Source organism: Hemitrygon akajei, chromosome 9 (genome assembly GCF_048418815.1).
Source record: "Hemitrygon akajei chromosome 9, sHemAka1.3, whole genome shotgun sequence".
NCBI lineage: Eukaryota > Metazoa > Chordata > Chondrichthyes > Myliobatiformes > Dasyatidae > Hemitrygon > Hemitrygon akajei.
In genome coordinates this window covers 13,347,623-13,371,974 of record NC_133132.1, presented here as the reverse complement: position 1 = coordinate 13,371,974, position 24,352 = coordinate 13,347,623, and the positions used below count along the sequence as shown (strand labels likewise).

General features: G+C 44.3%; 1 long non-coding RNA gene and 1 other non-coding gene across 6 annotated transcripts in view; one reads left to right on the top strand and one right to left on the bottom strand.

Moving 5' to 3' along the window:
- Nucleotides 1–1,376: 1,376 nt before the first annotated feature.
- LOC140732882 (uncharacterized) overlaps nt 1,377–24,352 on the bottom strand; it is a 35,747-nt gene continuing 12,771 nt past the window's right edge. The window contains exons 1-4 of one of the 5 annotated variants that reach the window (XR_012100177.1): nt 19,541–19,685; nt 16,568–16,787; nt 16,006–16,070; nt 11,796–15,777 (exon numbers count right to left, since the gene is read on the bottom strand). This is a non-coding gene — a long non-coding RNA (uncharacterized lncRNA). The other 4 variants (XR_012100176.1, XR_012100178.1, XR_012100179.1 and 1 more) reach the window with 4 other exon arrangements.
- LOC140733820 (U2 spliceosomal RNA) lies at nt 19,825–20,015 on the top strand. The gene has a single exon (XR_012100379.1). It is a non-coding gene; the product is annotated as a U2 spliceosomal RNA (small nuclear RNA).

Below are 24,352 nucleotides of genomic sequence, written 5' to 3'. Positions count from 1 at the left end.
ATGTAGACTTAAGAAAGGGGAAGTCGAGGGTGTACAGACCAGGCCTTGTTGAGAGATCAGCAATGGAAAGGCTGAGCCATTTAAAGTCCCTGAGGTGTCAATATCTCTGAAGGTCTAACCTGGGCCCAACATCTTGATGCAGTTACAAAGAGATCATGACTGCAGTTACATTTCATTTGGAGTTTGAGGGGAATTGGAATGTCAGTAAAGCACTCACAAATTTTTACAGATGTACCGTGTGGAGCATTCCAACTGGTTGCATTACTGTCTGGTACAGAGGGGCCACCGCACAGGATTGGTGAAAGCTGCAGGTTATCATTTTAAACTCCGTCAGCTCCATCAGGAGCACGAGCCTGCCCAGCATTGAGAGCATGTTCAAAAGACAATGCCTCAAAAAGGAGACATCATCATCAACATCCTGCCATCAAGGAGATTGAAGACACACACTCAACACTTCAGAAAAGGTTCTTCCCCTCCATCATCAGGTTTCTGAATGGGCACTGAACATACGAACGCTAACTCACTGTTTTCTTTTTTTTTTGCTGGCTATTTGCACTACGTATTTAATTGTGTATTTATAAGTATGTGTGTGTGTATATTTTTCTTATGGCAATTCACAGTTTTTATATATTGCAGTATTCTGCTGCTGCAAAAACACAAATTAACCGGCATGTGCCGGTGATACTGAAGCTGATTCTCATTCCGAATGAAGAGGGCTTGTTGCAAAAGAGGGGCAGGAAACTATATCGCAAATTCAGTCTGTGGTTACTGAACTAGAAGGTATAAAGTGGTCCCAAGGCTGAATAACTTGTACAGGCAAAATAAAATGGGAAAGTAGAATGAGTTTCGAAGGTCAGGAGAAGAATTTTAAAAGTGGAGGCAGCAGGGATAAGTTACGAACAGAAGCCAGTGAGCAGGACAGTCACAGGGGACATTCGCCATGTTTTGACATGCTGGGACACTGTGTGAGTCACAATTCAGGGAGCCGCACCGGTATATTGGAGATATTTTCTACAGGACTCACATCCAGTTAGTTGTGCTGAATGTACCATATTATGGCAGTTTTGTTCTGTTTCTGAAATTTGTTCTATTTAGCTCAGTAGATCCAAATTTCAGAAGTGCGAATTTAATGGGATAACTTTCCTGGCAATTGAATTTAAAGATGATAATGTAAAAGTCATTTTAATGCATAATGGTTTGGTATAATGGTAAGCCTGATATTATTTATGCATTCTTTTCCTTTCTATTGTTCCTTGTGATGGACCGTCCAGATTTTTCATTCAATCCAACGGAAGTGTGACTTGGTGCTGATAGAGATCCGAGGATGAGCTGGGACATATCGAGGTGATGGAAACTGAAGTCATCGGGTGTTTCGGATCTTTCGGCATTAGATGCCCTCACCCAGGCCACCCAGCCAGGGTTGATCGGACCAAGTTTGTGTCCCAGGTACATTGGTTCAGAGCTCACGCCTCTTGATCCACAGCCACTTGGAGGCTCATTCTGCAGCCTCTGTGAACGTCCTGATGGCTCATCTCTCTGCAGCCGCTGGAATGCCAAGGACAGAGTAGGTTCTGCACTGTCCAAACCGGATGGTTTACGGGGATATATATACCACTGGACAAGGCATGCCCAGGCATCATCCCCGATGAAGATGGCAGTTTCTAATCGAAACGTCAGTTAAAGTCGATACCTGTACACATCTGGAATCAGGAGAGGAATTTATTAGCTTATTCATCAGAGTTCATCACTATCAAGATAACTTCCTTTATCTTATAAAAGTGATAGATTTTTCAGAAGTGCTCTCTTTAATTTCTTGCCTAAGACTTCAGAGCATTAATGGTAAGCCTAATATTATTTATTCTGGTCATGGGGATGTGTAAATGTGCATATGTTGTTTGGATATTGGATATAGATAGATAATTCTATTGTAGGCCGTGTCATGGATAATGATGAGTTTGAGTACAGAGAGGAAATTAAGAACCTGGTGGCATGGTACGAAGACAATAACCTATCCCTCAACATCAGCAAGACGAAGGAATTGGTTGTTGACTTCAGAAGGAGTAGTGGACCGCACAACCCCATCTACATCGGTGGTGCGTAGGTGGAGCAGGTCAAAAGCTTTAAGTTCCTCGGGGTGAATATCACAAATGACCAGACTTGGTCTAACCAAGCAGAGTCCACTGCCAAGAAACCCACCAGCGTCTTCACTTCCTGAGAAAGCTGAAGACATTTGGCCTGTCCCCTAAAACCCTCACTAATTTTTATAGATGCACCATAGAAAACATTCTTCTAGGGTGCATCACAACCTGGTATGAAGGTTGTCCTGTCCAAGAGCGGAAGAAGCTGTCTGGACCTTACCTTCCAAATATCCAGACCTGACTTGCACAACCTTACTTACCCTTTTTTCTTTTCCAATTATGATTTATAATTTAAATTTTTATTATATTTACTTTGATTTGTACTTAAGGGAGCACGAAGCGCAGAAACAAATATCACTGTGATGATTGTACGCTCTAGTATCAATTGTTTGGTGACAATAAAGTAAAGTAATTCTGTTTATTTTGTAATGTGATTGTCACTATATTGTTGGGTGCATCACATGTGTGGTTTTAAGTTAACTTTATGGCTAATTAAAAATGGTGTGTCCTGTGCCCAACAAATTGGGCTTGTCGATCTTGCATAAATGTGAGAAGCGATTTCAGCCAGTTTCATCTTTGAAGTGCTGAAAGGGAAGGTGAGAGGGGGAACGTTCACTCAGGTGGTGAGAGTGTGGAATGAGCATGGTAGATGTGGCTTCGATTTCAACATTTCAGAGTAATCTGCACAGGTACATGGAGGGGTGGGCTTTGCAGTGTTACGGGGGTCGAGGCAGAATGGTAGTTTGGCACCAGATAGATGGGCTGAATGGCCTGTTTGGGTTCTGTGATTCTATGTTCACTGTCAGTAGCAGCTCTCTAACAGTGGGTCCCGCAGGTCTGCCCTCTGCACAAGGTAAAGCGGATATGAATCAGTAACCAACATGTAGCAGCAGTTCGGCTATTTTCATTTGCTTTTTACTTTGCGTTTTCGTCATTTAACCACGTCGTGTGACTCCTACATCACGATGGTGGGATGTCTGCTGATGACCAGTCCCCCACCCTGAGTGTGGCCGGTCTCACAGGGAGCAACAATCGAGATCATTATCCGGGACGCTTCTGTCCACAGCATCACTATACGGACACGGCCCCAGGGTACAGAATCCTCCAATGTCTTCACGTTCAGGAGTGTTGGAATCTGCCGTGGGAGGAGGAGGGTTAATGTAGAGCTGCCCACCCACGGTGAGGCCTGTTACGTTCCAGCAGCCTTTCCCAGAGCACTTCAAGTTCCAGTTCCAGTTTGTCGTGATTCAGCCGAACACAAGCATACAGCTAAAACGAGACAATGCCCTGGTAAATTTCCTATGCACCCTCTTGGAAAACATCCATGTCTTTCCTATCAGGAGGAGACCAGAAATGACAGGAAGTACTCAGTCCCATCCAACTCGACTTTTAGAAAGCGACAATATGATCTCCTGGCTCTTCAGACAAAAGCCCCGATTAATAAAGGGCAACACACCAGACTCATTCTTAAACACCTTTCCAGCTTCATTGTAAGGATATGATTGTGCTGACAATAGACGATAGGTGCAGGAGTAGCCCATTCGGCCCTTCAAGCCAGCACCGCCATTCGATGTGATCATGGCTGATCATCCACAATCAATACCCCATTCCTGCCCTCTCCCCATATCCCTTGTCCCCACTATCTTTAAGAGCTCTATCTAACTCTTTCTTGAAAGCATCCAGAGAATTGGCCTCCACTGCCTTCTGAGGCAGAGCATTCCACAGATCCACAACTCTCTGGGTGAAGCTTCCATTGTGTGCTGCGTCTGCGAGGCTGAGTCAGGCGGCGCCGTGCAAGTCCATTACGGGGGTATTCCCTTCTGCCACCGGCGTGGGATGGCGAGTCTGTCGGGACCCTGGGAACTTGTGGAAACTGTGGTGATTTCTTTTGAACTTACAGTCCTTTAACATCTTGGACTATTTTTACTGTGCCCATGGTCAGTTTTTTTTTTATCAATTATGCTATTGATTGCACTGTTGTAACTATATGTTGTAAATATGTGGTTTTGTGCAGGTCTTGTAGTTTTAGTTTTTGCTCGTTTTGTCTAGGAGGTTTGGAGTTCCTTTCCGGGAAACGCGCTAGACGGTAGCACAATATTAATACGCAGCAGCCTCTCTGGACTCTGGATTGGGGATTGCCAAACGTTATGTGGATTTTCTGGTGTAGTCTGTTTTGTTGTGTGCTTTTGTGATATCATTCTGGGGGAACGTTGTCTCATTTTTTAACTGCATTGCATTTATGGTTTCTAAATGACAATAAACTGAATCTGAATTTAAATGGCCGACCCCTTAGTCTTAAACTGTGGGGAAACAATGGGGAAATATCCCTCCAGTGTTTGTCGATCTCGTACTGGAGATTCTGTATCACTTCACCCTGCCACTTTGTTTTGGCCCACGTCTTCATTATCCAGGTCCCCCACTTGCCTCGATTGGGATCAACCTCCCCGTGAAACCCAGTTTAAAGTTTAGAGTTACCAGTTTGCTCAGGTGGTGGGTTATTACTTATGGACTGGGAGTCCACAGCTTCGCCCTGTCCTGTGGCTTTCTCGAGGGAATCTGCTGGCAGGCTCCGTTTGAAGGTGGGCTACTGTGCCTCCCCCTCCCGGAGTGTTCTGCCCGACCCCCAGCAATCCTCTGCATTGTTTTCCAAAACCTGTCACTCTGCTTCGGGCAAGTACTCACTGTTGCTAGGATACCGGTTTGCTGTGTTTACTCAGTCTGCTCGAGCTATTGTAGGGGGAAACAAGGGAGAATCTGCAGACGCTGGAAATCAAAGCAACACACACAAAATGCTGGAGGGACTCAGCAGACCAGGCAGAATCTATGCAAAGAAAGTACAGTCGACGTTTCGGTCCAACCCTCTGTCAGAACTGGGGATTATTCGGTTACAGTGTTTCAGGACACCATTTAGAAATACAATTGGACAGGAGATTCGTGAGCGTGACAGTTTCTCAATTGGTCAATGTGTGAAGGATTATAAAAACATAGAAAACCTACAGCACAACACAGGCCCTTCGGCCCACAAAGCTGTGCCCAACATGTCCTTACCTTAAAAATTACCGAGGCTTTACCCATAACCCTCTATTTTTATAAGCTCCATGTACCTATCTAGGAGTCTCTTAAAGGATCCTTTTGTTTACACCTCCACCACAGCAACCAGCCCATTCAACGCACTCACCAATCTCTGCGTAAAAAAACTTACCCCTCATCTCCTCTGTACCTACTCCGCAGCACCTTAAAACTGTGCCTTCTCGTGCCAGCCATTTCAGCCCTGGGAAAAAGCCTCTGACTATCCACACGATCAATGCCTCTCATTATCGTATACACCTGTCAGGTCACCTCTCATCCTCTGTCGCTCCAAGGAGAAATGGCCGAGTTCACTCGACGTGTTCTCATAAGGCATGCTCCCCAGTCCAGGCAACATCCTTGTAAATCTCCTCTGCACCCTTTCTATGGTTTCCACATTCAGTGAGGCAACCAGAATTGAGAACACTCCAAGTGTGGTCTGACCAGGGTCCTGTATAGCTGCACCAGTACCTCTCGGCTCTTAAACTCAATCCCATGGTTGATGAAGGCCAATGCACCGTATGCCTTCTTAACCACAGAGTCAACCTGTGCAGATGCTTTGAGCGTCCTATGGACTCGGACCCCAAGATTCCTCTGATCTTCCACACTGCCGAGAGTCTTACCATTAATACTATATTCTGCCATCATATTTGACCTACCAAAATGAACCACCCCACACTTAACTGGGTTGAACTCCATCTGCCACTTCTCAGCCCTAATTTGCATCCTATCAATAACCCACTGTAACCTATGACAGCCCTCCACACTATCCACAACACCCCCAAACTTTGTGTCATTAGCAAATTTACTAACTCATCCCTCAACTTCCTCATCCAGGTCATTGATAAAGCTCACAAAGAGTAGTAGTCCCAGACAGATCCCTGAGGCACTCCACTGGTGACCAACCTCCATGCAGAATATGACCCATCTACTACCACTCTTTGCCTTCTGTGGGCAAGCCAGTTCCGAATCCACAAAGCAATGTCCCCTTGGATCCCATGCCTCCTTACCTTCTCATAAGCCTTGCATGGGGTACCTTATCAAATGCCTTGCTGAAATCCATACACACTACATCTACTGCTCTTCCTTCATCAATGTGTTTAGTCACATCCTCAGAAAATTCAATCAGGCTCGCAAGGCATGACTTGCCCTTGACAAAGCCATGGTGACTACTCCTAATCATATTATACCTGTCCAAATGTTCATAAATCCTGCCTCTCAGGATCTTCTCCATCAACTCACGAACCACTGAAGTAAGACTCACTGGTCTATAATTTCCTGGGCTATCTCTACTCCCTTTCTTGAATAAGGGAACAACATCTGCAATCCTCCAATCCTCCGGAATTGCAAAGATCAGCTCCAAAGGCTCAGCAATCTCCTCCCTCACTTCCCTCGGTAGCCTGTGTTACATTTCACCTGGTCCTGGTGATTTATCCAACTTGATGCTTTCCAAAAGCTCCAGCCTGTCCTCTTCTGTAATATCTACATGCTCAAGCGTTTCCGTGGAGAGCAGGCAGGAGAATGTCGTTGAGAGTGATAATAAATCAGCCATGATGGAATGGCGGAGTAGAAATGATGGACCAAATGACCTCATTCTGTTCCTATGTCTTGTGTCTTGTGGTCTGATTGACTTTGGAAATCAATTACCTAACCAACTTTATTTGGGACACAGGCACGGGGATCTGGAATTGCAGACACTGTGAGGAATGGTGTTGGTGGAAAACAGGCAGCCTGTGAAGTCCTGTGGGAATGGGAAGGGTCCGTCATGTAGACCATTGCACACCAGGAGAACAGTGACAGCCGATCTACCCGAGTATGAAGTTAGAATAGCTTTTCATTCCCAGTTGACAAAATTACCAGTGAAGCTCTATTTTGATCGCAGAAAGAATTTATGAAGTAACAGACTAGGTCCTGATCATTGAATATAATAATTATGCAGAAGTCTAGCAGCAAAACTAATTCTCTATGGTAACAACCAGTGCACACTGTATTATCATTGGTGAAGTTCCCGAAACTTGGGTGTTGTCACTACTACAATCCATGTCTCTGCTTCTACGCTTTACCTGCAGTCTCCCGTCACATTACAACACAACACAACACAAAACAGGCCATTCAGACCATCTAGACTTTGCTGGACTATTATTCTGCCTGGTCCCACCAACCTGTACTGGACCATACCCCTCCCACAGAAGTAGTCACCCAAACCTCTCATCAATGTTGATATTGAACTTCTGCTGCAGCTCGTTCCACACACCCACCATCCTCTCAGTGACAATGTTCTCTTAAATATTTCACCTTTCACCCTTAACCTATCATTTCTACTTGTACCCTCACCCAAGCTCGGTGGAAAATTTTAGTCACCCTATCTATACCCCACATAAACAATACACGTCTATCAAGTCTCCCCTCATTATTCAACTTGAAATTAACCCATTCAATCTTTCCCAATAACCAAGGTCTTCAGGTATCATTAACAGCTTTGTAAACATCTGGATTGAACTCTTTGAGGATGTGACAAAATGTATTGACGAAGTGAGAGCAGTGGATGTGATGTATATGGACATTGGAAGGCATTTGATAAGGTTCCTCATGGTAGGCTCATTCAGAGAGTCTGGAGGCATGGGATGCAGGGAGACAAGGCTGTGTGGATACACAATTGGCTTGTCCATAGAAGGCAGAGGGTGGTTGTAGATAGAGGGTATTCTGTGTGGACATCAGTGACACGTGGTGTTCTGCAGGGATCTGCACTGGATCATTGCTCTTGGTGATGTTTATAATGGCATAATACACACAAAATGCTGGAGGAACTCAGCAGACCAGGCAGCATCTAAGGAGATGAATAATGAGATGACGGTTATGGTCAAGACCCTCCTTGCGGACTGGAAAAGAAGGGGGCGGAAGCAAAAATAAGAATGGTGTGGGAAGGAAAGGAGTACAAGCGGGCAGATAATAGGTGAGGGGAAAGGTGAATGGGTGGGCGAAGGGAAATGACGTAAGAAGTTGGGGTGATAGGGAGATAAATGGCTGAAGGAGGGATCTGATGGGAGAGGAGTGTGGACCTTGGGAGAATGGTGAGGAGGAGGAGGGGTATCAGAGGAAGATGATGGAGATGTGACGAGAAGGCAGGAGGTGAGAGGGGAGCAAGAATAGAGAATGCGTGAGGGGTGGGGGGGGGAGAAATTCCTGGATGCAGGGGAAATCGGTGTTCATGCTGTCAGGGTGGAGGCTGGGCAGATGGAGTATGATGTTACTCCCCCGACCAGGGAGTATTCTCATCCTGGCTGTCGGGGAGGCCATGGACAGGCGTGCTGGAATGGGAATGGAGAGTGGAATTACAATGGGTAGCCAACAGGAGATCCTGGCCTTAAGACCATAAGACATAGGAACAGAATTAGGCCATTCAGCCCATCGAGTCTGCTACACCATTCCATCATGGCTGATGCCGGATCTCACTCAACCCCACGCACCTGCCTGCTCACCATACCCTCTGACATCCTGACCAGTCAGGAAACTATCGATTTCTGCTTTAAATCTAACCATGAACTTAGACTTCACACATTCCACAGAATCATTACTCTCTGGGTCAAAACTTCCTCCTTAACTCTATCCTAAATAGAATCCCCTCAATTTTGAGGCTGTGTCCTCTGGTTTTGGATGTCTGCAGCATTGGAAACATCCTCCCACATCCACCTTATTTAATCTTCCAACATTCATTATGTTTCAATGAGATCCCCCTGCACACTTCTAAATTCCAGTGAGCACATGCCCAAAGCTACCAAAACACTAATCATATGTTAACCCCTTCATTCCCAAAATCCCGGCATCATCTGTGGTGATGGATGGAGCAAAAGGATTCAACAAAGCAGTTCCCCAGTAGGTGTCGGGTCTGGTCACTGCGGAGGAGACTGGAAAGAGTCGGTGACCCCGATGAACTCACAGGTGATGTGTCGCATCCCCGGGGGGGACTGTTTGGGACTTTGAATGTTGGTGTGTGAATAGGTCAACAGGTAGCTGTAACACTTGTTGAGACCCAACATGGATTACAAGCAGGGATTGGGGAAAATTGTGCTGTCTATTCTCTGGAGTTTCCAAAGTTGAAGGGTGATTTTGCAAATGTTTGTAGGATTGCAGAGTCATAGATAGAATAGACAATCGGTTCTGTTGTCCCAGGATTGAAATATCACCGACGATGTGACATGCATTTAGGCTGAGAGTGGTTACGTTGAAAGGAGATGAGAGGGGGCAAGTTTTTGTTGACACATTGTGGTGGGTGCATGAAATGCCTTTCCAGGGGTGATACTTGAGGCAAATATGGCAGAGGAGATCAAGAGGATCTTTAATTGGTAGATGAATGTGCAAGGAATGGACAAGTGGGGACATTATATTGTCAGATGGCATTAGTTTAGTGGGGCATTAGATGATAAATCAATGACATGTTTCTGGACTGTATTGCTCAGTGTTCGATGTTGTTCCACCCTTGGACTGGATACAGCAAATCCGGCTGATTACATCAGCTCTTGTGAAATCGTCATCACCATCCACACCCTTATAGCAATGCAACAAACTTATAATCCTTTCTTGACAGTTCCAGGTAAATTTCTTATCAAAACACGTATACATTACCACATGCTACATAGAGATTCAATTTCTTGCAGCTGTTCAGAAGAAAAAACACAACATTTATTAAAAACTACACAGGAAGAGACAACGACGGAGAAACGATCAATGTGCAGGGAAAATGAAGGGTGCAGATAGAAACATGACGATGATATTGAGTTGCAGACTCCTTGAAAATGAAACTGTACTTTGTGGAACCAGTTGAGGTTTGTTGGTGATTTAGGTTATCCGCACAGTTTTGGGAGCCTGATGGTTGCAGGGTAACAACTGTTCGTGAACCTGCTGGTGTCAGACGAAAGGGGTCCAGTATCCCTCTCCCAGATGAAGTGGTGCGGAAAGAGCATATCCTGAATGTTGGGCGTCCTTCACAAGAGATGCTGCTTTCCTGTGGCAGGGGTCCATGTGAATGTATTCAATGGTGTAGAGAGGTTTACCTGTGATGGACTGGGCAGCATCCACCACTTTCCCAACACTCTCTCTTCACTGGGTAACTTCAGTAAACATGACAGGAGGTTGTCCAGGAATATCATAACGTGGAGCAAACTGAGAGATCAGATGTGCAAATGGAGTTGGGAGTTGATTAAAAGCCTGAAAGTCTAAAATTGCCAATGTCACTCTGCTCTTCAAGAAGGGAAGGATTGAGCTCAGTGATTTTGGAGTCGATTAGTAAGGATGAGGTTTCTGGGTACTTGGAGGCACATTAGAAAATGGGCCAAAGACTGCACAGTTTCCAGAAGGGAAAACCTTGCCTGACAAATCTGTTGGAATTTGTTGAGGAAATAACAAGCAAGATGGACAACGTAGTATCGGTGGATGCTGTGAATTTCGATTTTCAGAAGGTCTTTGACAAGGTGAGGCTGCTAAAGAAGATAAGAGTGCAGGTATTATACTGGATACTAGCATGGATAAAGCGTTGTCTGATTGGCAGCAAAGAGTGGGAATAAAGGGAGCCTTTCCTGGTTGTCTGCAGTGACTAGTGGTGTTCCACAGGGGTCAGGGTTGGGTCCACATGTTCTGTCAATGATTTGAATGATGGATTTAATGCCTCAGTGGCAATGTCTGTGGAGAATATGATGGTAGGTGGAGGGGCAGGTAGTGTTGGGGAAGCAGGGGAGCTACAGATGGAATTAGGTCAAAGCAGTGGCACATGGAACACAGTGTCGAAAAGCATTTGATCGCACTTTGGTAGAAGGAGCAATAGTGTCGTCTATTTTTCTAGTCAGTGACAAAATCCATGGTGCGAAAAGAATTGTATGTCCTTGTGCAGGATTCCCAAAAGGTGAACTTGCAGGTTGAATCAGAGGTGAGGAAGGCCAATGCATTGTGAGCATTTGTTTTGAGAGGACGAGAATCTAAAAGCAAGTATGTATTGCTGAGGACTGTTAAGCCACTGGTGATGCCTCACTTGGAGTATTGTAAGAGGTTTTGGTCTCATCATATGGGGAGGGATGTGCTGACATTGGGGAGGGTTCAAAGGAGGTTCACAAAACTGATTTGGACATGAAAGATATGAAGAGTGTCTGAAGGCACCAGGCCTGTATTCACTGGAATTTGTAAGAACGAGGAGGTGCTAATGGAATCCTATTGAATAGTAAAAGGCCTAAAGTGGATGTAGAGAACACATTTGTAGTGTGGCAGCCTATGAACAGAGGAGAAAGCCTCAGGCTACGTCCACACTACACCGGATAAATCCATAACCAAAGCTTTCTCTCTTCATTTTTACCCCCCAAACACACTAAAATGGTGTTTTCGTCCCCCAAAACCGGAACTTTTCAGAAACGCTTTCCAGGGTGGGTATTTTTGAACAGACGGCAACGAGACTGAAGCCAGAAGAGTTAGAAATGTACTCACCAAATACTTTGACCCATAACTTACTGAATAAATAGGCATACTCACTTTGCCCTGTTTTCTGTCCTTGCTCGTATGAAGCTGGTTTACGTATTTTGCAAGTACTTCTCTGACAATAGATGTGTAACAGCCTAATGTAACATTGTATGGAAATACAAGATAATACTGATGCAGACATGTTTTATACATTTAACAAGGGCCTTTATTAATGCACAGAGTTTGTCAGTTTTACAATGTTTGTCGTCAGCCGGGTCATACTGTCCGTGAAGTCCCTGTCGGTTGCCTCTATAAGCCTGACCTGCTGCGTTCCACCAGCATTTTGTGTATAAAATGATGGAATTCACTCTGCAATTTGAGAAGGAAAAGCTTCTGCTCATCTAACTTATTATCTAATGGACCAGCAGATGATGGACTGAAAGGTCTGTCTCTGTAGGTTTGTGTCTGTACCTGACTCTAATGTACAGGAGCTGCCCCGCGATCGGCAGACATGTCTTGTCATGTCTGGGACTGGCTCTAATAGGGCAGGAAATTCAGGGTGATGGGCCGAATGTCTGTTCCTGTGCTGTTGTGACTGTGACTGACCCTAATGGGACAGGAAATTCAGGGTGATGGGCCGAACGTGTGTTCCTCTGCTGTTGTCCCTCTGACTCACTCTAAGGGGCAGGAAATTCAGGGTGATGGGCCGAACGTGTGTTCCTCTGCTGTTGTCCCTCTGACTCACTCTAAGGGGCAGGAAATTCAGGGTGATGGGCCGAACATGTGTTCCTGTGCTGTTGTGTCTGTGACTGACCCTAATGGGTCAGGAAATTCAGGGTGATGGGCTGAAGGTGAGTTCCTCTACTGTCCTGTCTGTGGTTCTGTCTAAGGGGCTTGAAACTTCACAGCGATGCAACAAAGGGTTTTCCTGTGCTGTTGTGCCTGTGACTGACTTGAATGGCAGTGGAAAGGTAGGAAGCTTGGCCAAAGGGGTTTTCCTGTGCTGTTGTGCCTGTGAATGACACTAATGGGGCAGGAAATTCAGGGTGATGGGCTGAAGGTGAGTTCCTCTACTGTCCTGTCTGTGGTTCTCTCTGAGGGGCTGGAAACTTCACAGCAAAGCAACAAAGGGTTTTCCTGTGCTGTTGTGCCTGTGACTGACACTAATGGGACAGGAAATTAGGGGCGATGGGCCGAACGTGTGTTCCTGTGCTGTTGTGCCTGTGACTGACTTGAATGGCAGAGGAAAGGTAGGAAGCTTGGCCAAAGGGGTTTTCCTGTGCTGTTGAGCCTGTGACTGACTCTACAGGATGGGAACATCAGGGTGACGGGCCGAAAGTGTGTTCCAGTACTGGCTTGTCTGTGACTGACCCTATTGGAAAAGGAGAAACCTTGTGATGGGGGAAGGTGTCTCCTGTGCAGTTGTTTATGTGTCACTTATGGGATAGGAAAATCATGGTGATGGGCCGAAGGTGTTTTCCTGTGCTGTTGTGTCTGTGACTGCCTCTAATGGGATAGGAGGATGACAGAGATGGACCGACGGTGTGTTCCTGTGCAGTCGTATCTAAGACTGACTCTAATATGACAGGAGCATCAGGGTGCTGGACTGAAGGTCTGTTCCTGTGTTGTTCTGTCTGTGACTGACTCCTATAGGACAGGAACGTTAGGATGATGGGCAGAAGGAGTGTTTCTGTGCTGTCATACCTGTGACTGTCTCATACGGGACAGGAACTGTAGGAAGATGAGCCAAAGGGGTTTTCCTGTGCTATTGTGCCTGTGACTGTCATTAATGGGGCAGGATCATCAGGGCGATGGGCGATAGGGGTGTTCCTGTGCTGTTGTGTCTGTGACTCACTCTAATGGGACAGGCACATCAGGGTGATGGATGAAGGTGATTTCCTGTGCTGCTGTGAATGTGACTGACTCTTACGGGACAGCAAAATCAGGAAGACCGCTCCAGCCCATCACCTGCTTTTCCTTTCCCAATACGATCAATGGAATATTCAATGACTCTGGTGATGGGGATGTGTAAATGTATTTGTTGTTTATATACTGGATACAGATGAATAATTCTGATTATTTGCAACCTAACAATTTCAGAACAGACGGCAACAAGACTGAAGCCAGAAGAGTTAGAAATGTACTCACCAAATACTTTGACCCATAACTTACTGAATAAATAAGTATACTGACTCGGCCCTGTTTTCTGTCCTTGCTCGTATGAAGGTGGTTTACCTATTTATGCAAGTACTTCTCTGACAATAGATGTGTAACAGCCGAATGTAACATTGCATGGAAATACAAGATAATACTGATGCAGACATGTTTTATACATTTAACAAGGGCCTTTATTAATGCACAGAGTTTGTCAGTTTTACAATGTTTGTCGTCAGCCGGGTCATACTGTCCGTGAAGTCCCTGTCAGTTGCCTCTATAAGCCTGACCTGCTGCGTTCCACCAGCATTTTGTGTATAAAATGATGGAATTCACTCTGCAATTTGAGAAGGAAAAGCTTCTGCTCATGTATCTTATTATCTAATGGAGCAACAGGTGTCTCTGTAGGTTTGTGTCTGTACCAGACTCTAATGGACAGGAGCAGCCCCGCGATCGGCAGACATGTCCTGTCATGTCTGTGACTGACCCAATGGAACAGGAAATTCATGGTGATGGGCCGAACGTGTGTTCCTGTGCTGTTGTGCCTGTGACTGACCTAATGGAACAGGAAATTCAGGGTGATGGGCCGAACGTGTGTTCCTGTGCTGTTGTGCCTGTGACTGACCTAATGGAACAGGAAATTCAGGGTGATGGGCCGAACGTGTGTTCCTGTGCTGTTGTGCCTGTGACTGACCTAATGGGATAGGAAATTCAGGGTGATGGGCCGAACGTGTGTTCCTGTGCTGTTGTGCACCTCCAAGTCCTATTCTATTCAACCAGGAAAAATGACATGAAATTACGAAGCAACATTTTCTTTTAAGCTTTGAACCAGGCCACTCACCACCTTCATTCTTTGCATTTGAGATATCTGTACATAAAAGTAGAAAAGATACCCAAACTTTAAACTATCAATCACCCAACACGGCCATGAGCATTTCCCAAATATCACATATCAGTCAATAATAACTAGGGTTGGACCTTGCCCAAAGCATTCTTACTGCAGAACCAAAACGGGCCGTTCAATCACCAGGTTTGCCGAGGTCAAAACACCATTAATTTAATTTGAGATAAGCTGCAGGGAATGGGAGAGAAAAAAATCAGCTGGAACCCCTTTCACCTTCTCTTAGCATACACATCAAACAAATAGACCCATGGTTTGCAATACTGCCATTGATTCAGATGTTGCTATGAAGACCAAAGCTCTGGTTCCGAAGTTTAGGTGACATGCGGGGAAATGTTCAAGCTTGATGGGCAGCCTCCTCCCACATCCTATGGGCTAATGGATCTTAAAACTGTTGAACCATATCGAACAAATGCTCACCAGCAGCTAGCATGTAGATGACTGCAGTTACTGATGAATGTTTATATCTCAGCCTGTTACATTGCTAGAATCCTTTGCACAAGCAAAGAGAACAAAGATACAAAACGGACCACTGACTCAAGACCCATTCAGCTTTTCATTATTGCCAACTGGTTATTGTTTGCCTTGGGCTTGAGTATAGTTCTAAATGTCTGAAATGTTGTGAATAAGGCATAACAATACCCAATTTTTATTCTATTGCACAATAAAAGTGAAAAGATTTACATTCTTATACCTCAGTCATCAAGTAACAGATTCGCTGGCTTGATGTCCCTGTGTGTAATTCCTGCTATGAAGATATTCATGGAAGTAGGAAAAGACAGATACAAATCAGGTATTTTGAATTTACATCTTTTTCTAAATCTCCAAACCCACAAAATATCAATTATACAAATGGAACAGATTTGTGGCCGAATTAGTAACACTAATAGGTCAGATACAATTGCTAGACAATTGGTTCAGAGAATATTTTGTGACAATCTGGGTGCACACTGGACTTCCAATGCCTATATGAAAGTTGAGTATTCAGGCTTGCCTAGAGGAATGATGAAACTTTGAAAGATGTTCATAGGCTGGTGATGTACTTTGGGAGGTTATCCATCCATGAACAGCATTTTTCTGTAAAAGGGAATTAAGGTGAGTTCCAAAATTTATCTCAGTTGAAAACTGGGACAAAGCATTGTTAATCTCCTTACTGACGGTTATAGTGCTAATTCAATTCTGGCAGACAAAGCTCTTCGAGAGCAAACATGGGCAGGTAAATACCACAATCCATCTCGGGAAAACTGCTGCTGCACATCATAAACACTCAGTTAAAACAAAAGAAAACTGATTAGGAGCACTTACCGCTCCTGCTGTCAGCTGCTGGAAAAACCTATGAGCATCTGCTTCAGGCATCGCCACATCAGGCTCTGTGGGAAGGCAGATCAAATCAACGGTATCAGTTTGCAAATCATGAGCATTGTCTGAAATTCTGTCATTTCACATCACTCCCAATTCCCAGGCCTCATTTCACCCAGGTGCCCGAGTAGATAGATTCTCCAACACACCCTCTTTAGACCGTAGACCAAAAACATAGGACAACTGAAGCAGCTCACACAGTGAACTTTAAAGCCTGTCCTATTTTGTTCCCGTAACATCTGGAAATGTACTATGTACAACTTCAGATTTTCCATTTCTCCCATAATTTAGTTTTTTGGGTGCTCTGTAGGGAGAATGTCTGGGAGTGGATGCCAGCTTTTTCAACCTCAGGACACAATGGTGCAATTACTAAAGAACCCACACAAGTATATCTGTAAAAGCGACAGCAACAGTATATTATTAAAATTAGCTAATCCATATACAAAATATCTTTAACCCTTTCCCCCCTCACTCCATTTCAAACCCTAAGTTTAGCCACAGATCCTACCTATTCTATCAAAGAGCTGTTCTTCACTGCAATACTCCAGAACAAGTATTGGATAGGAGACTCTCGACGATGCCTGTAAAAGCGGACAATGTGTTCATGGTTCAACATCTTATTGATGCAGATTTCTTTCTTGATGTTATCAGGGCAGTCATGAGGATGTGTGGTGTCCACTTTCTTCACTGCCACTGCTTCCTTTGTTCGATTAATTGCCAATTGTACCCTATGATCAAATACAAAACAGTTATGTACATTGCAAAACTTCTGAATGCTCCATTGAGTTAAATGCATCAGAAACAGAGCATGAGCCAATTGGCTCTTCATCCCTGCTTCCCCATGCAATAAGATCATTACTGATCTGGTTTTGGCCTCTACACCACTTTGGAACTCTCTCTGCACCTGTAGATTTCCATGTGGTTCATATGCCTGCAATATATTGTATATTCTATGGCTTTACCACAACTCTTCAGTGGAGAATTCCAAAGGATCACAACCTGCAGAAAAAATTCCTCTTCATCTCCTGATCAATGGGAAACCAATTACTCAAACTATATCCCATTTTCTCGATATCCTCACTTGGAGAAACATCCTCTCAGCATCTTGTCTGACAACACCCTCAGAAACTTGCTTCAGTAAGATCACCTCTCATTCTTCCCTACTTGCTCATCCCTCGCCCCCACATGTGAATCCCTTGATCCAAGTACGTCCTTTCTTAAAGAGGAGATCTAAACTGTACACAGGACGGCGGGTGTTGTCTCACGAGCTCCCAAAATATCCTTACCCTTGTACTCCATAACCACTATGATAAAGGCCAACATTCCATTAGCCTTTCTACTTATTTGTTTAACCTACGTACCAGTCTTGTGTGCTACAGAGATTTAGTTTGCACTGCAACATTCTATCATCACCTGTCTATTTAACAATCAAGTTTTTTGTTCTTCCGTCCAGAGCAGGCAGGCAATTTCATTTTTTGTTCTGCATTATATTTCGAAGGCCACCTTCCTGTTCATTCACTTAACCTGTGCTCACTTTGCAGGCTCTTGTGTACTCTACATCACCAGAATTATCTTTATACTTTCAACAAACTTGAGAACATTCATCCTCTCTCCTCAGATTACAACCATTGCATCCACTATCTCTGATGCCACTTATTTGTAAAGGTACAACAAATTTGTCCTATACTTTTGCACTGATAAAAATAAAAGTTTCCCTCTTCCTACAGACCTTTGCTATTTATTATTATTTTCATTATTTAGAATTTGTACCTTCTCATTACCAATTTTACACTGAGCCTCAAAAACCAACATTACTTTTGGCTTCTTGCTTGTATTTCTGTAAAAACCCTGTCAATAGTTTTAATAATTTTCTCATATGTCCCACATTCTTTACAATTCTTGTGGCATACCTTGTAGTTTTAAACCTTCCCAGTCCTCTTGCCTGCCATCAATTAATTAATCCTCATTATAACGCACGTTATTTCAAAGTTATATCATCCTAATTTCCTTGGGAACTCTCCACAGATGGTGCACCCTTTTCATGGGGCGTTTCTTTCTCCAAACTTTTGCTGCAAGTTAAGAAATACCTCCTTAAATGAGTGCTATTGCTGATCTACCAAAGTAGTTTTTAAGATTTATTTTTAATTCACATCAGCTAAGTGCATGACTCACTGGCCATATGCTCCTTCACCCAAAGTCTACACCAGATCCCAATCTTCCACAAATGGAACTGTCATCACCCTGAACGATCAGGAATGATGCTGAAAAAGGGAGCACATCATCACAAGCTTCAGGTACACTTGAAGACTCACAAGAAGGACAGCCAGAGACCTTTCCTCCCAGTGCAGAAATGGCTAATATGAGAGGGCATAATTTTAAGGTGACTGGAGAAAAGTACAGGGGACATCAGGTGTAAGAATGCACAGAGAGTGGTGCATGGAACATACTGTCAGGGTGGTGGCAGAGGCAGATACATTGGAGACATTAAAGGAATTTTTGGAGAGGCACATGGATTTTAGAAAAGTAGAGGGTGATTTAGTTGGGAGTGGTTGGGCCCAACATTGTGAGGTGAAGGACCTGTGCTGTGCTTTAAGGATGTTTCTAGTTACTGACTTTTCAGAATCCACACTTCATTACCAATGCCAGATTTTACTGCACATCCATCATTGTCCTGAACAACTGCACTTCTTCTGGTTCAGGATCTCTGCACTCCTGATGGGAATGGCCTTCCAGGATTTAGACCTTGCCACCACAATGATGGAGTGGCCATATCTTTTCAATTAAAATAAGTGCTGGGAATACTTGGCACTTCAGTCAGCTTTCTGCAGAGAAACAGAGCAAGTGTGTCAGGTTAATGGCTCTTCGTTAGAACTGATGAAAGATCACTGCCATGATTAAGAATCACATCACGTCTGAATCACTAATTGCTTCTTTCTCTGCAGAATGCTACATTACCACCGAATCCTTTTCAGTTTTTTATGCTTCTTTCCCCCAGATTTCCACCTTTTTTTCTCCTTGGAGATGTAGCAAGTGATACAAGCCATAGGTTGGAGAATGTTGTTAAATGCTGGATGGAGCTGCACAAATTTAGGCAAATATGGAATATTCATAATTATTTCCAGTATTTGGCTTGTGGCATATAGCAGAAAGGCCTGGGAGTGTCAGGAGAGTAGTAGTCACTGCACAATCTCCCCTGATTATCACCGATTTCTTAATGGAACCGTCTGGTCAATCAGCTTTCATTACCAATGAGGTCCAGCCAGATGGTTAGATTATTTTCTGTCGAAATAATCCATTGACTGCAATGTCGTTATTTGCCACATGCCAGCTCACACTTAAATATTGCCCCTCCCTTTCGTCCGACTCTACCCCATCCCTCTCCCCACACCAACTCAACCACCCATCGTCCCCCATCAAACGGCCTCACTCCCCCATTTGCAACTCACTATGCGACACCTTCCGTAAACGTCATCACGCTTACCATGACATCAGACGCTAGAGACGGGTGGAGTATTCATGCAAACAAGGTCCGCCTCTCTCATTTGGTTGGTGCAATTTCAGCTATTTTACATTATCAGCTATATCACAAACGAGGTTTCGCTACAAGGGAGAAAAAGACAACATATGCCAAAGATTGAGAGAAATTACACCAAAGCTACATCAAAACGTGAAGAGAAATAGGGTAAGTATGTGTCCTGTAGACAGTCGCTTTAACTTAATAGAGGGAAGGCGAGCATGATCCGAAAGGTCCGGAGAGCTATTGGTATCGCTTCTCGGCCTTTTGGCTAAGATCAAGTGTAGTATCTGTTCTTATCAGTTTAATATCTGATACGTCCCCTATCTGGGGACCATATATTAAATTGATTTTTGGAACAGGGAGATGGAATAGGGGCTTGCTCCGTCCACTCCACGCATCGACCCGGTATTGCAGTGCTTCCGGGACCGGTGCACCTCCCCTCGGGGAGAATCACCAACAAACCAAAAATAGAAGTGAATGCTGAAGGTATATACCCGCCTGGGTAAACCAGCCTATACGGTTTAACTTAAGCCTCCTGATGAGGACAGGCTTTGGGTTTTGAGGAATCTGATAGCTTAGCGGATGAGACTGCTGCACAGTCTGGTCATGACAGCCTGTGCTTCGGTGCCTTTTCCCAGACGGCAGAATGAAGAAGAGTTTGTACGAGGGGTACATGGTGCTGTTTACTTTGCGGATGCAGCGTGTGGTGTAAATGTCTGTAATGGCGGGAAGAGACACCCCAATGATCTTCTCAGTAGACCTCACTATCCACTGCAGGGTCTTGCAATCAGAGATGCTGCAACTTCTGAACACTGATGCAGGGGCTCTCAATACAACCCCTGTAGAATGTGATGGGGGTGGGGCGGGAGATAGACTTTCCTCACCCTTCGCAGAAAGTAGAGATGCTGCTGCTGGGCTTTCTTTGCTATGGAGCTGGTGTTGAGAGACCAGGTGAGATTCTCCACCAGGCGAACACCGAGAAATTTGGTGCTCTGAACGATCTCAACGGTGGAGAGTGGTCGTACCATACTCTCCTGAAGTCTCTTTTGTTTTGCTCACATTCACAGACAGGTTGTTGGCTCTGCACCAGTCCGTTAGCCGCTGCAGCTCCTCTCTCTAAGCTGACTCACCGTTCTTGCTGATGAGACCCACCACGGTCGTGTCATCGGCCACCTTGATGATGTGGTTCGAGCTGTGTGTTGCAGCACAGTTGTGGGTCAGCAGAGTGAACAGCAGTGGATTGAGCGCACAGCCCTCGGTGCCCCGTGCTCAGTGTGATGGTGTTGGAGATGCTGCTTCCAATCCAGACTGACTGAGGTCTCCCAGTCACGAAGTCTAGGATCCAGTTGCAGTGGGAGGTGTTCAGGCCCAGCAGTTTCAGCTTTCCGATCAGGTGCTGAGAAATGATTGTGTTGAATGCTGAACTGAAGTCTATGAACAGCATTCAAACGTAGCTGATGGTTGAGCCTACTCGGGGAACTGCTATCTTAGATTGGGTGTTGTGTAATATCCCAGATTTTATTACGGAGGTTAATGTAAAGGAACCATCAGAAGGCAGTGATCATAATATGATTGAATTCCTACTGCAATTTGTGAGGGAGAAGCATAGGTCACATGTGTAGTATCGTAATGGAAAAATGGGAATAACAGAGGCATGAGAGAGGTGATTTCCCAGGTGGATTGGAGAAGGATACTGGTGGGGATGATGCCAGAGCAGGAACAGCTGACGTTTCTGGGAATAGTTCATAATGTACAGGATAGATATGTCCCGCAGAAGTAGTTCTCAAACAGCAGGGCTAGGCTACCGTGGCTGTCAAAGGAAGTTAAGGACTGTATAAAAGCCAAGGGAAGTGCATATAAGGTAGCAAAAGTGAATAGGAAGTTAGATAATTGAGTGGCTTTTAAAATCCAACAACAGGCAACTGAAAAAAGAAAGCTATATGAAGGGGAAAGGTGAAATATGAGAGCAAACTAGACAATAATATAAACCATTATAAAAAATGCAAAAGGGAGGCGAGAGTTTATATTGGACCACTGGAAAATGATACTTGTGGGGTAGAAATGGGGAAAAGATGGTAGATGAACTTGATAGGTACTTTGCATCAGTCTTCACTGTGGAAGACACTAGCAGAGTGTCAGGGAGCAGGAGTGAGTGTCATTGCGATTACAAAGGAAAACATGCAAGGCAAACTCAGGTTCTTAAAGTGGATAAGTCACCTGGACCAGATGGACGACATCCCAGAGTCCTGAGAGAGGTTGCTGAAGAGATAACAGATGCATTGGTCATGACCTTTCAAGAATCACTTGATCTTGGCGTGGTCCCGGAGGACAGGAAGATTGCAAATGTCACCCCACTCTTTGAGAAGGGAGAAAGGCAAAAGAAAGCAAATTATAGTCCAGTTGGCCTAACCTCAGAGACTCGGAAAGTGTTGGAGTCTATTATAACAGATGAGGATTTGGGGTACCAGGAGACAATAGACAATAGGTGCAGAAGTAGACCATTCGGCCCTTCGAGCCTGCACCGCCATTTTGAGATCATGGCTGATCATCTACTATCAATACCCGGTTCCTGCCTTGTCCCCATATCCCTTGATTCCCCTATCCATAAGTTACCTATCTAGCTCCTTCCTGAAAGCATCCAGAGAATTGGCCTCCACTACCTTCCGAGGCAGTGCATACCAGACCCCCACAACTCTCTGGGAGAAGAAGTTTTTCCTTAACTCTTTCCTAAATGACCTACCCCTTATTCTCAAACCATGCCCTCTGGTACTGGACTCTCCCAGCATCTGGAACATATTTCCTGCCTCTATCTTGTTCAATCCCTTAATAATCTTATATGTTTCAATCAGATCCCCTCTCAATCTCCTTAATTCCAGCGAGTACAAGCCCAGTCTCTCTAACCTCTCTGCGTAAGACAGTCTGGACATCCCAAGAATTAACCTCGTGAATCTACGCTGCACTTCCTCTACAGCCAGGATGTCCTTCCTTAACCCTGGAGACCAAAACTGTACACAATACTCCAGGTGTGGTCTCACCAGGGCTCTGTACAAATGCAAGAGGATTTCCTTGCTCTTGTACTCAATTCCCTTTGTAACAAAGGCCAACATTCCATTAGCCTTCTTCACTGCCTGCTGCACTTGCTCATTCATCTTTATCAGACTCATGATAAAATAAGTCAAAGCCAGCATAGCTTCTGTACAGGGAAATCTTGCCTGACAAAGGGTCAGGATATGCCAAGGAGGCAGGTGCACGGGGTTGAGTGAGAACCGGGATCAGCCGTGATAGAACAGCGGAGCAGACTCGATGGGACTGAATGGCCTAATTCTGCTCCTATGTCAGATGGTCTTATACTGCTGGTGCCTCACACAGTGACGATTCACACAAAATATTTATTACGTTTGGCCGCTATTTCTTTGTTCTATTACTAACTCTCCAGCATCATCTCTCAATATCAACTCTTCCCTCTCTTTTACTCTTTATATATCTGAAAAAAACTTTTGATACTTAATATTATTGGTTCAGTTATCTCAATTTTTCATCTTGTCTCCCATGTATGTTGTTTTCAGTTGTCTCCTGTTGGTTGTGTACAAGCTTTCCAATCCTCTGACTTCCCAGTGTTTTCTTGCTATATTATATGACCCGGATTTTGTTTTTATCAAAAACAGGAGAAAATTTGTGGATGCTGGAAATCCAAGCAACACCTACACAAAATGCTGGAGGAACCTAGGAGCCCAGGCAGCACATATGGGAAATAGTAAACATTTGATGTTTCGGGCCGAGACCCTTCATCAGGACTGGGGAAAAAAAAGATGAGATGTCAGAGGAAGAAGTGTGGGGGTGAAAGGGGTGGAAGAATTGGCAGGTGATAGGTGAAACTGGGAGAGGGGTGTAGTGAAGAAAACACAGATAAGAGTGATGTACAATACTTATTCAGTTCATCTGCCATCACCTTGCATCCCCTCCCCAGCATCATTTTTCAGTGGTCTGATATCCACTTCCGCCTCTGTTTTACACTCTATGTACCTAAAGAAAAATTTGGTATCCTCTTTAATATTACTGACTAACTCACCTATGTATTCCATCTTTTCCTCAATTATTTTAATTGCATTCTGCTGGTTTTAAAAATCTTCCCAATCCTCAAACTTCCGAGTAATTTTTGTTCTGTGTCCTCTCTTTGGTTTTAATGTTGTCTTTGGTTTCTCTTATAAGCTACAGTTTTGTCACTTTAACTTTGGAATTCTTCTTCCTCTTTGTGATGTGTATATCCTGTGGCTTCTGAATTGCTTCCAGAAATCCCAGCCATTGCTGCTTTGTTTTCATCCCTACCCGTGTTCTTTTCTAATCAATTTTGACCAATTTTTCTCTCATGCCTCTCTAATGTCAAGCTGAATTTGATCATATTGAGATCACTTGCCCTTAAGGGTTCTTTGAACATAAGTGACCTAATTAATCCCGGTGCATTACAACACCCAATCCTGAATAGCTGATCCCAAGTGGGCTTAACCACGAGCTGCTCTAAAAAAGCATCTTGTAGGCATTCTAGGAATTCCTCCTCTTGAGACCAACACCATCCTAATTTTCCTAATCACCTGTATGACAATCCCCCATGACTATTGTAACATTGCCCTTTTGGCACGCATTTTCTATCTCCCATTGTAATTTGTGGACCACATACTTACTACTGTTTCGAGGACTCGATACAACTGCCTTCAGGGATTGTTTTTTTTTATATATATTTGCTGTTCCTTAATTCTACCCACAGATTCTACACCTTCC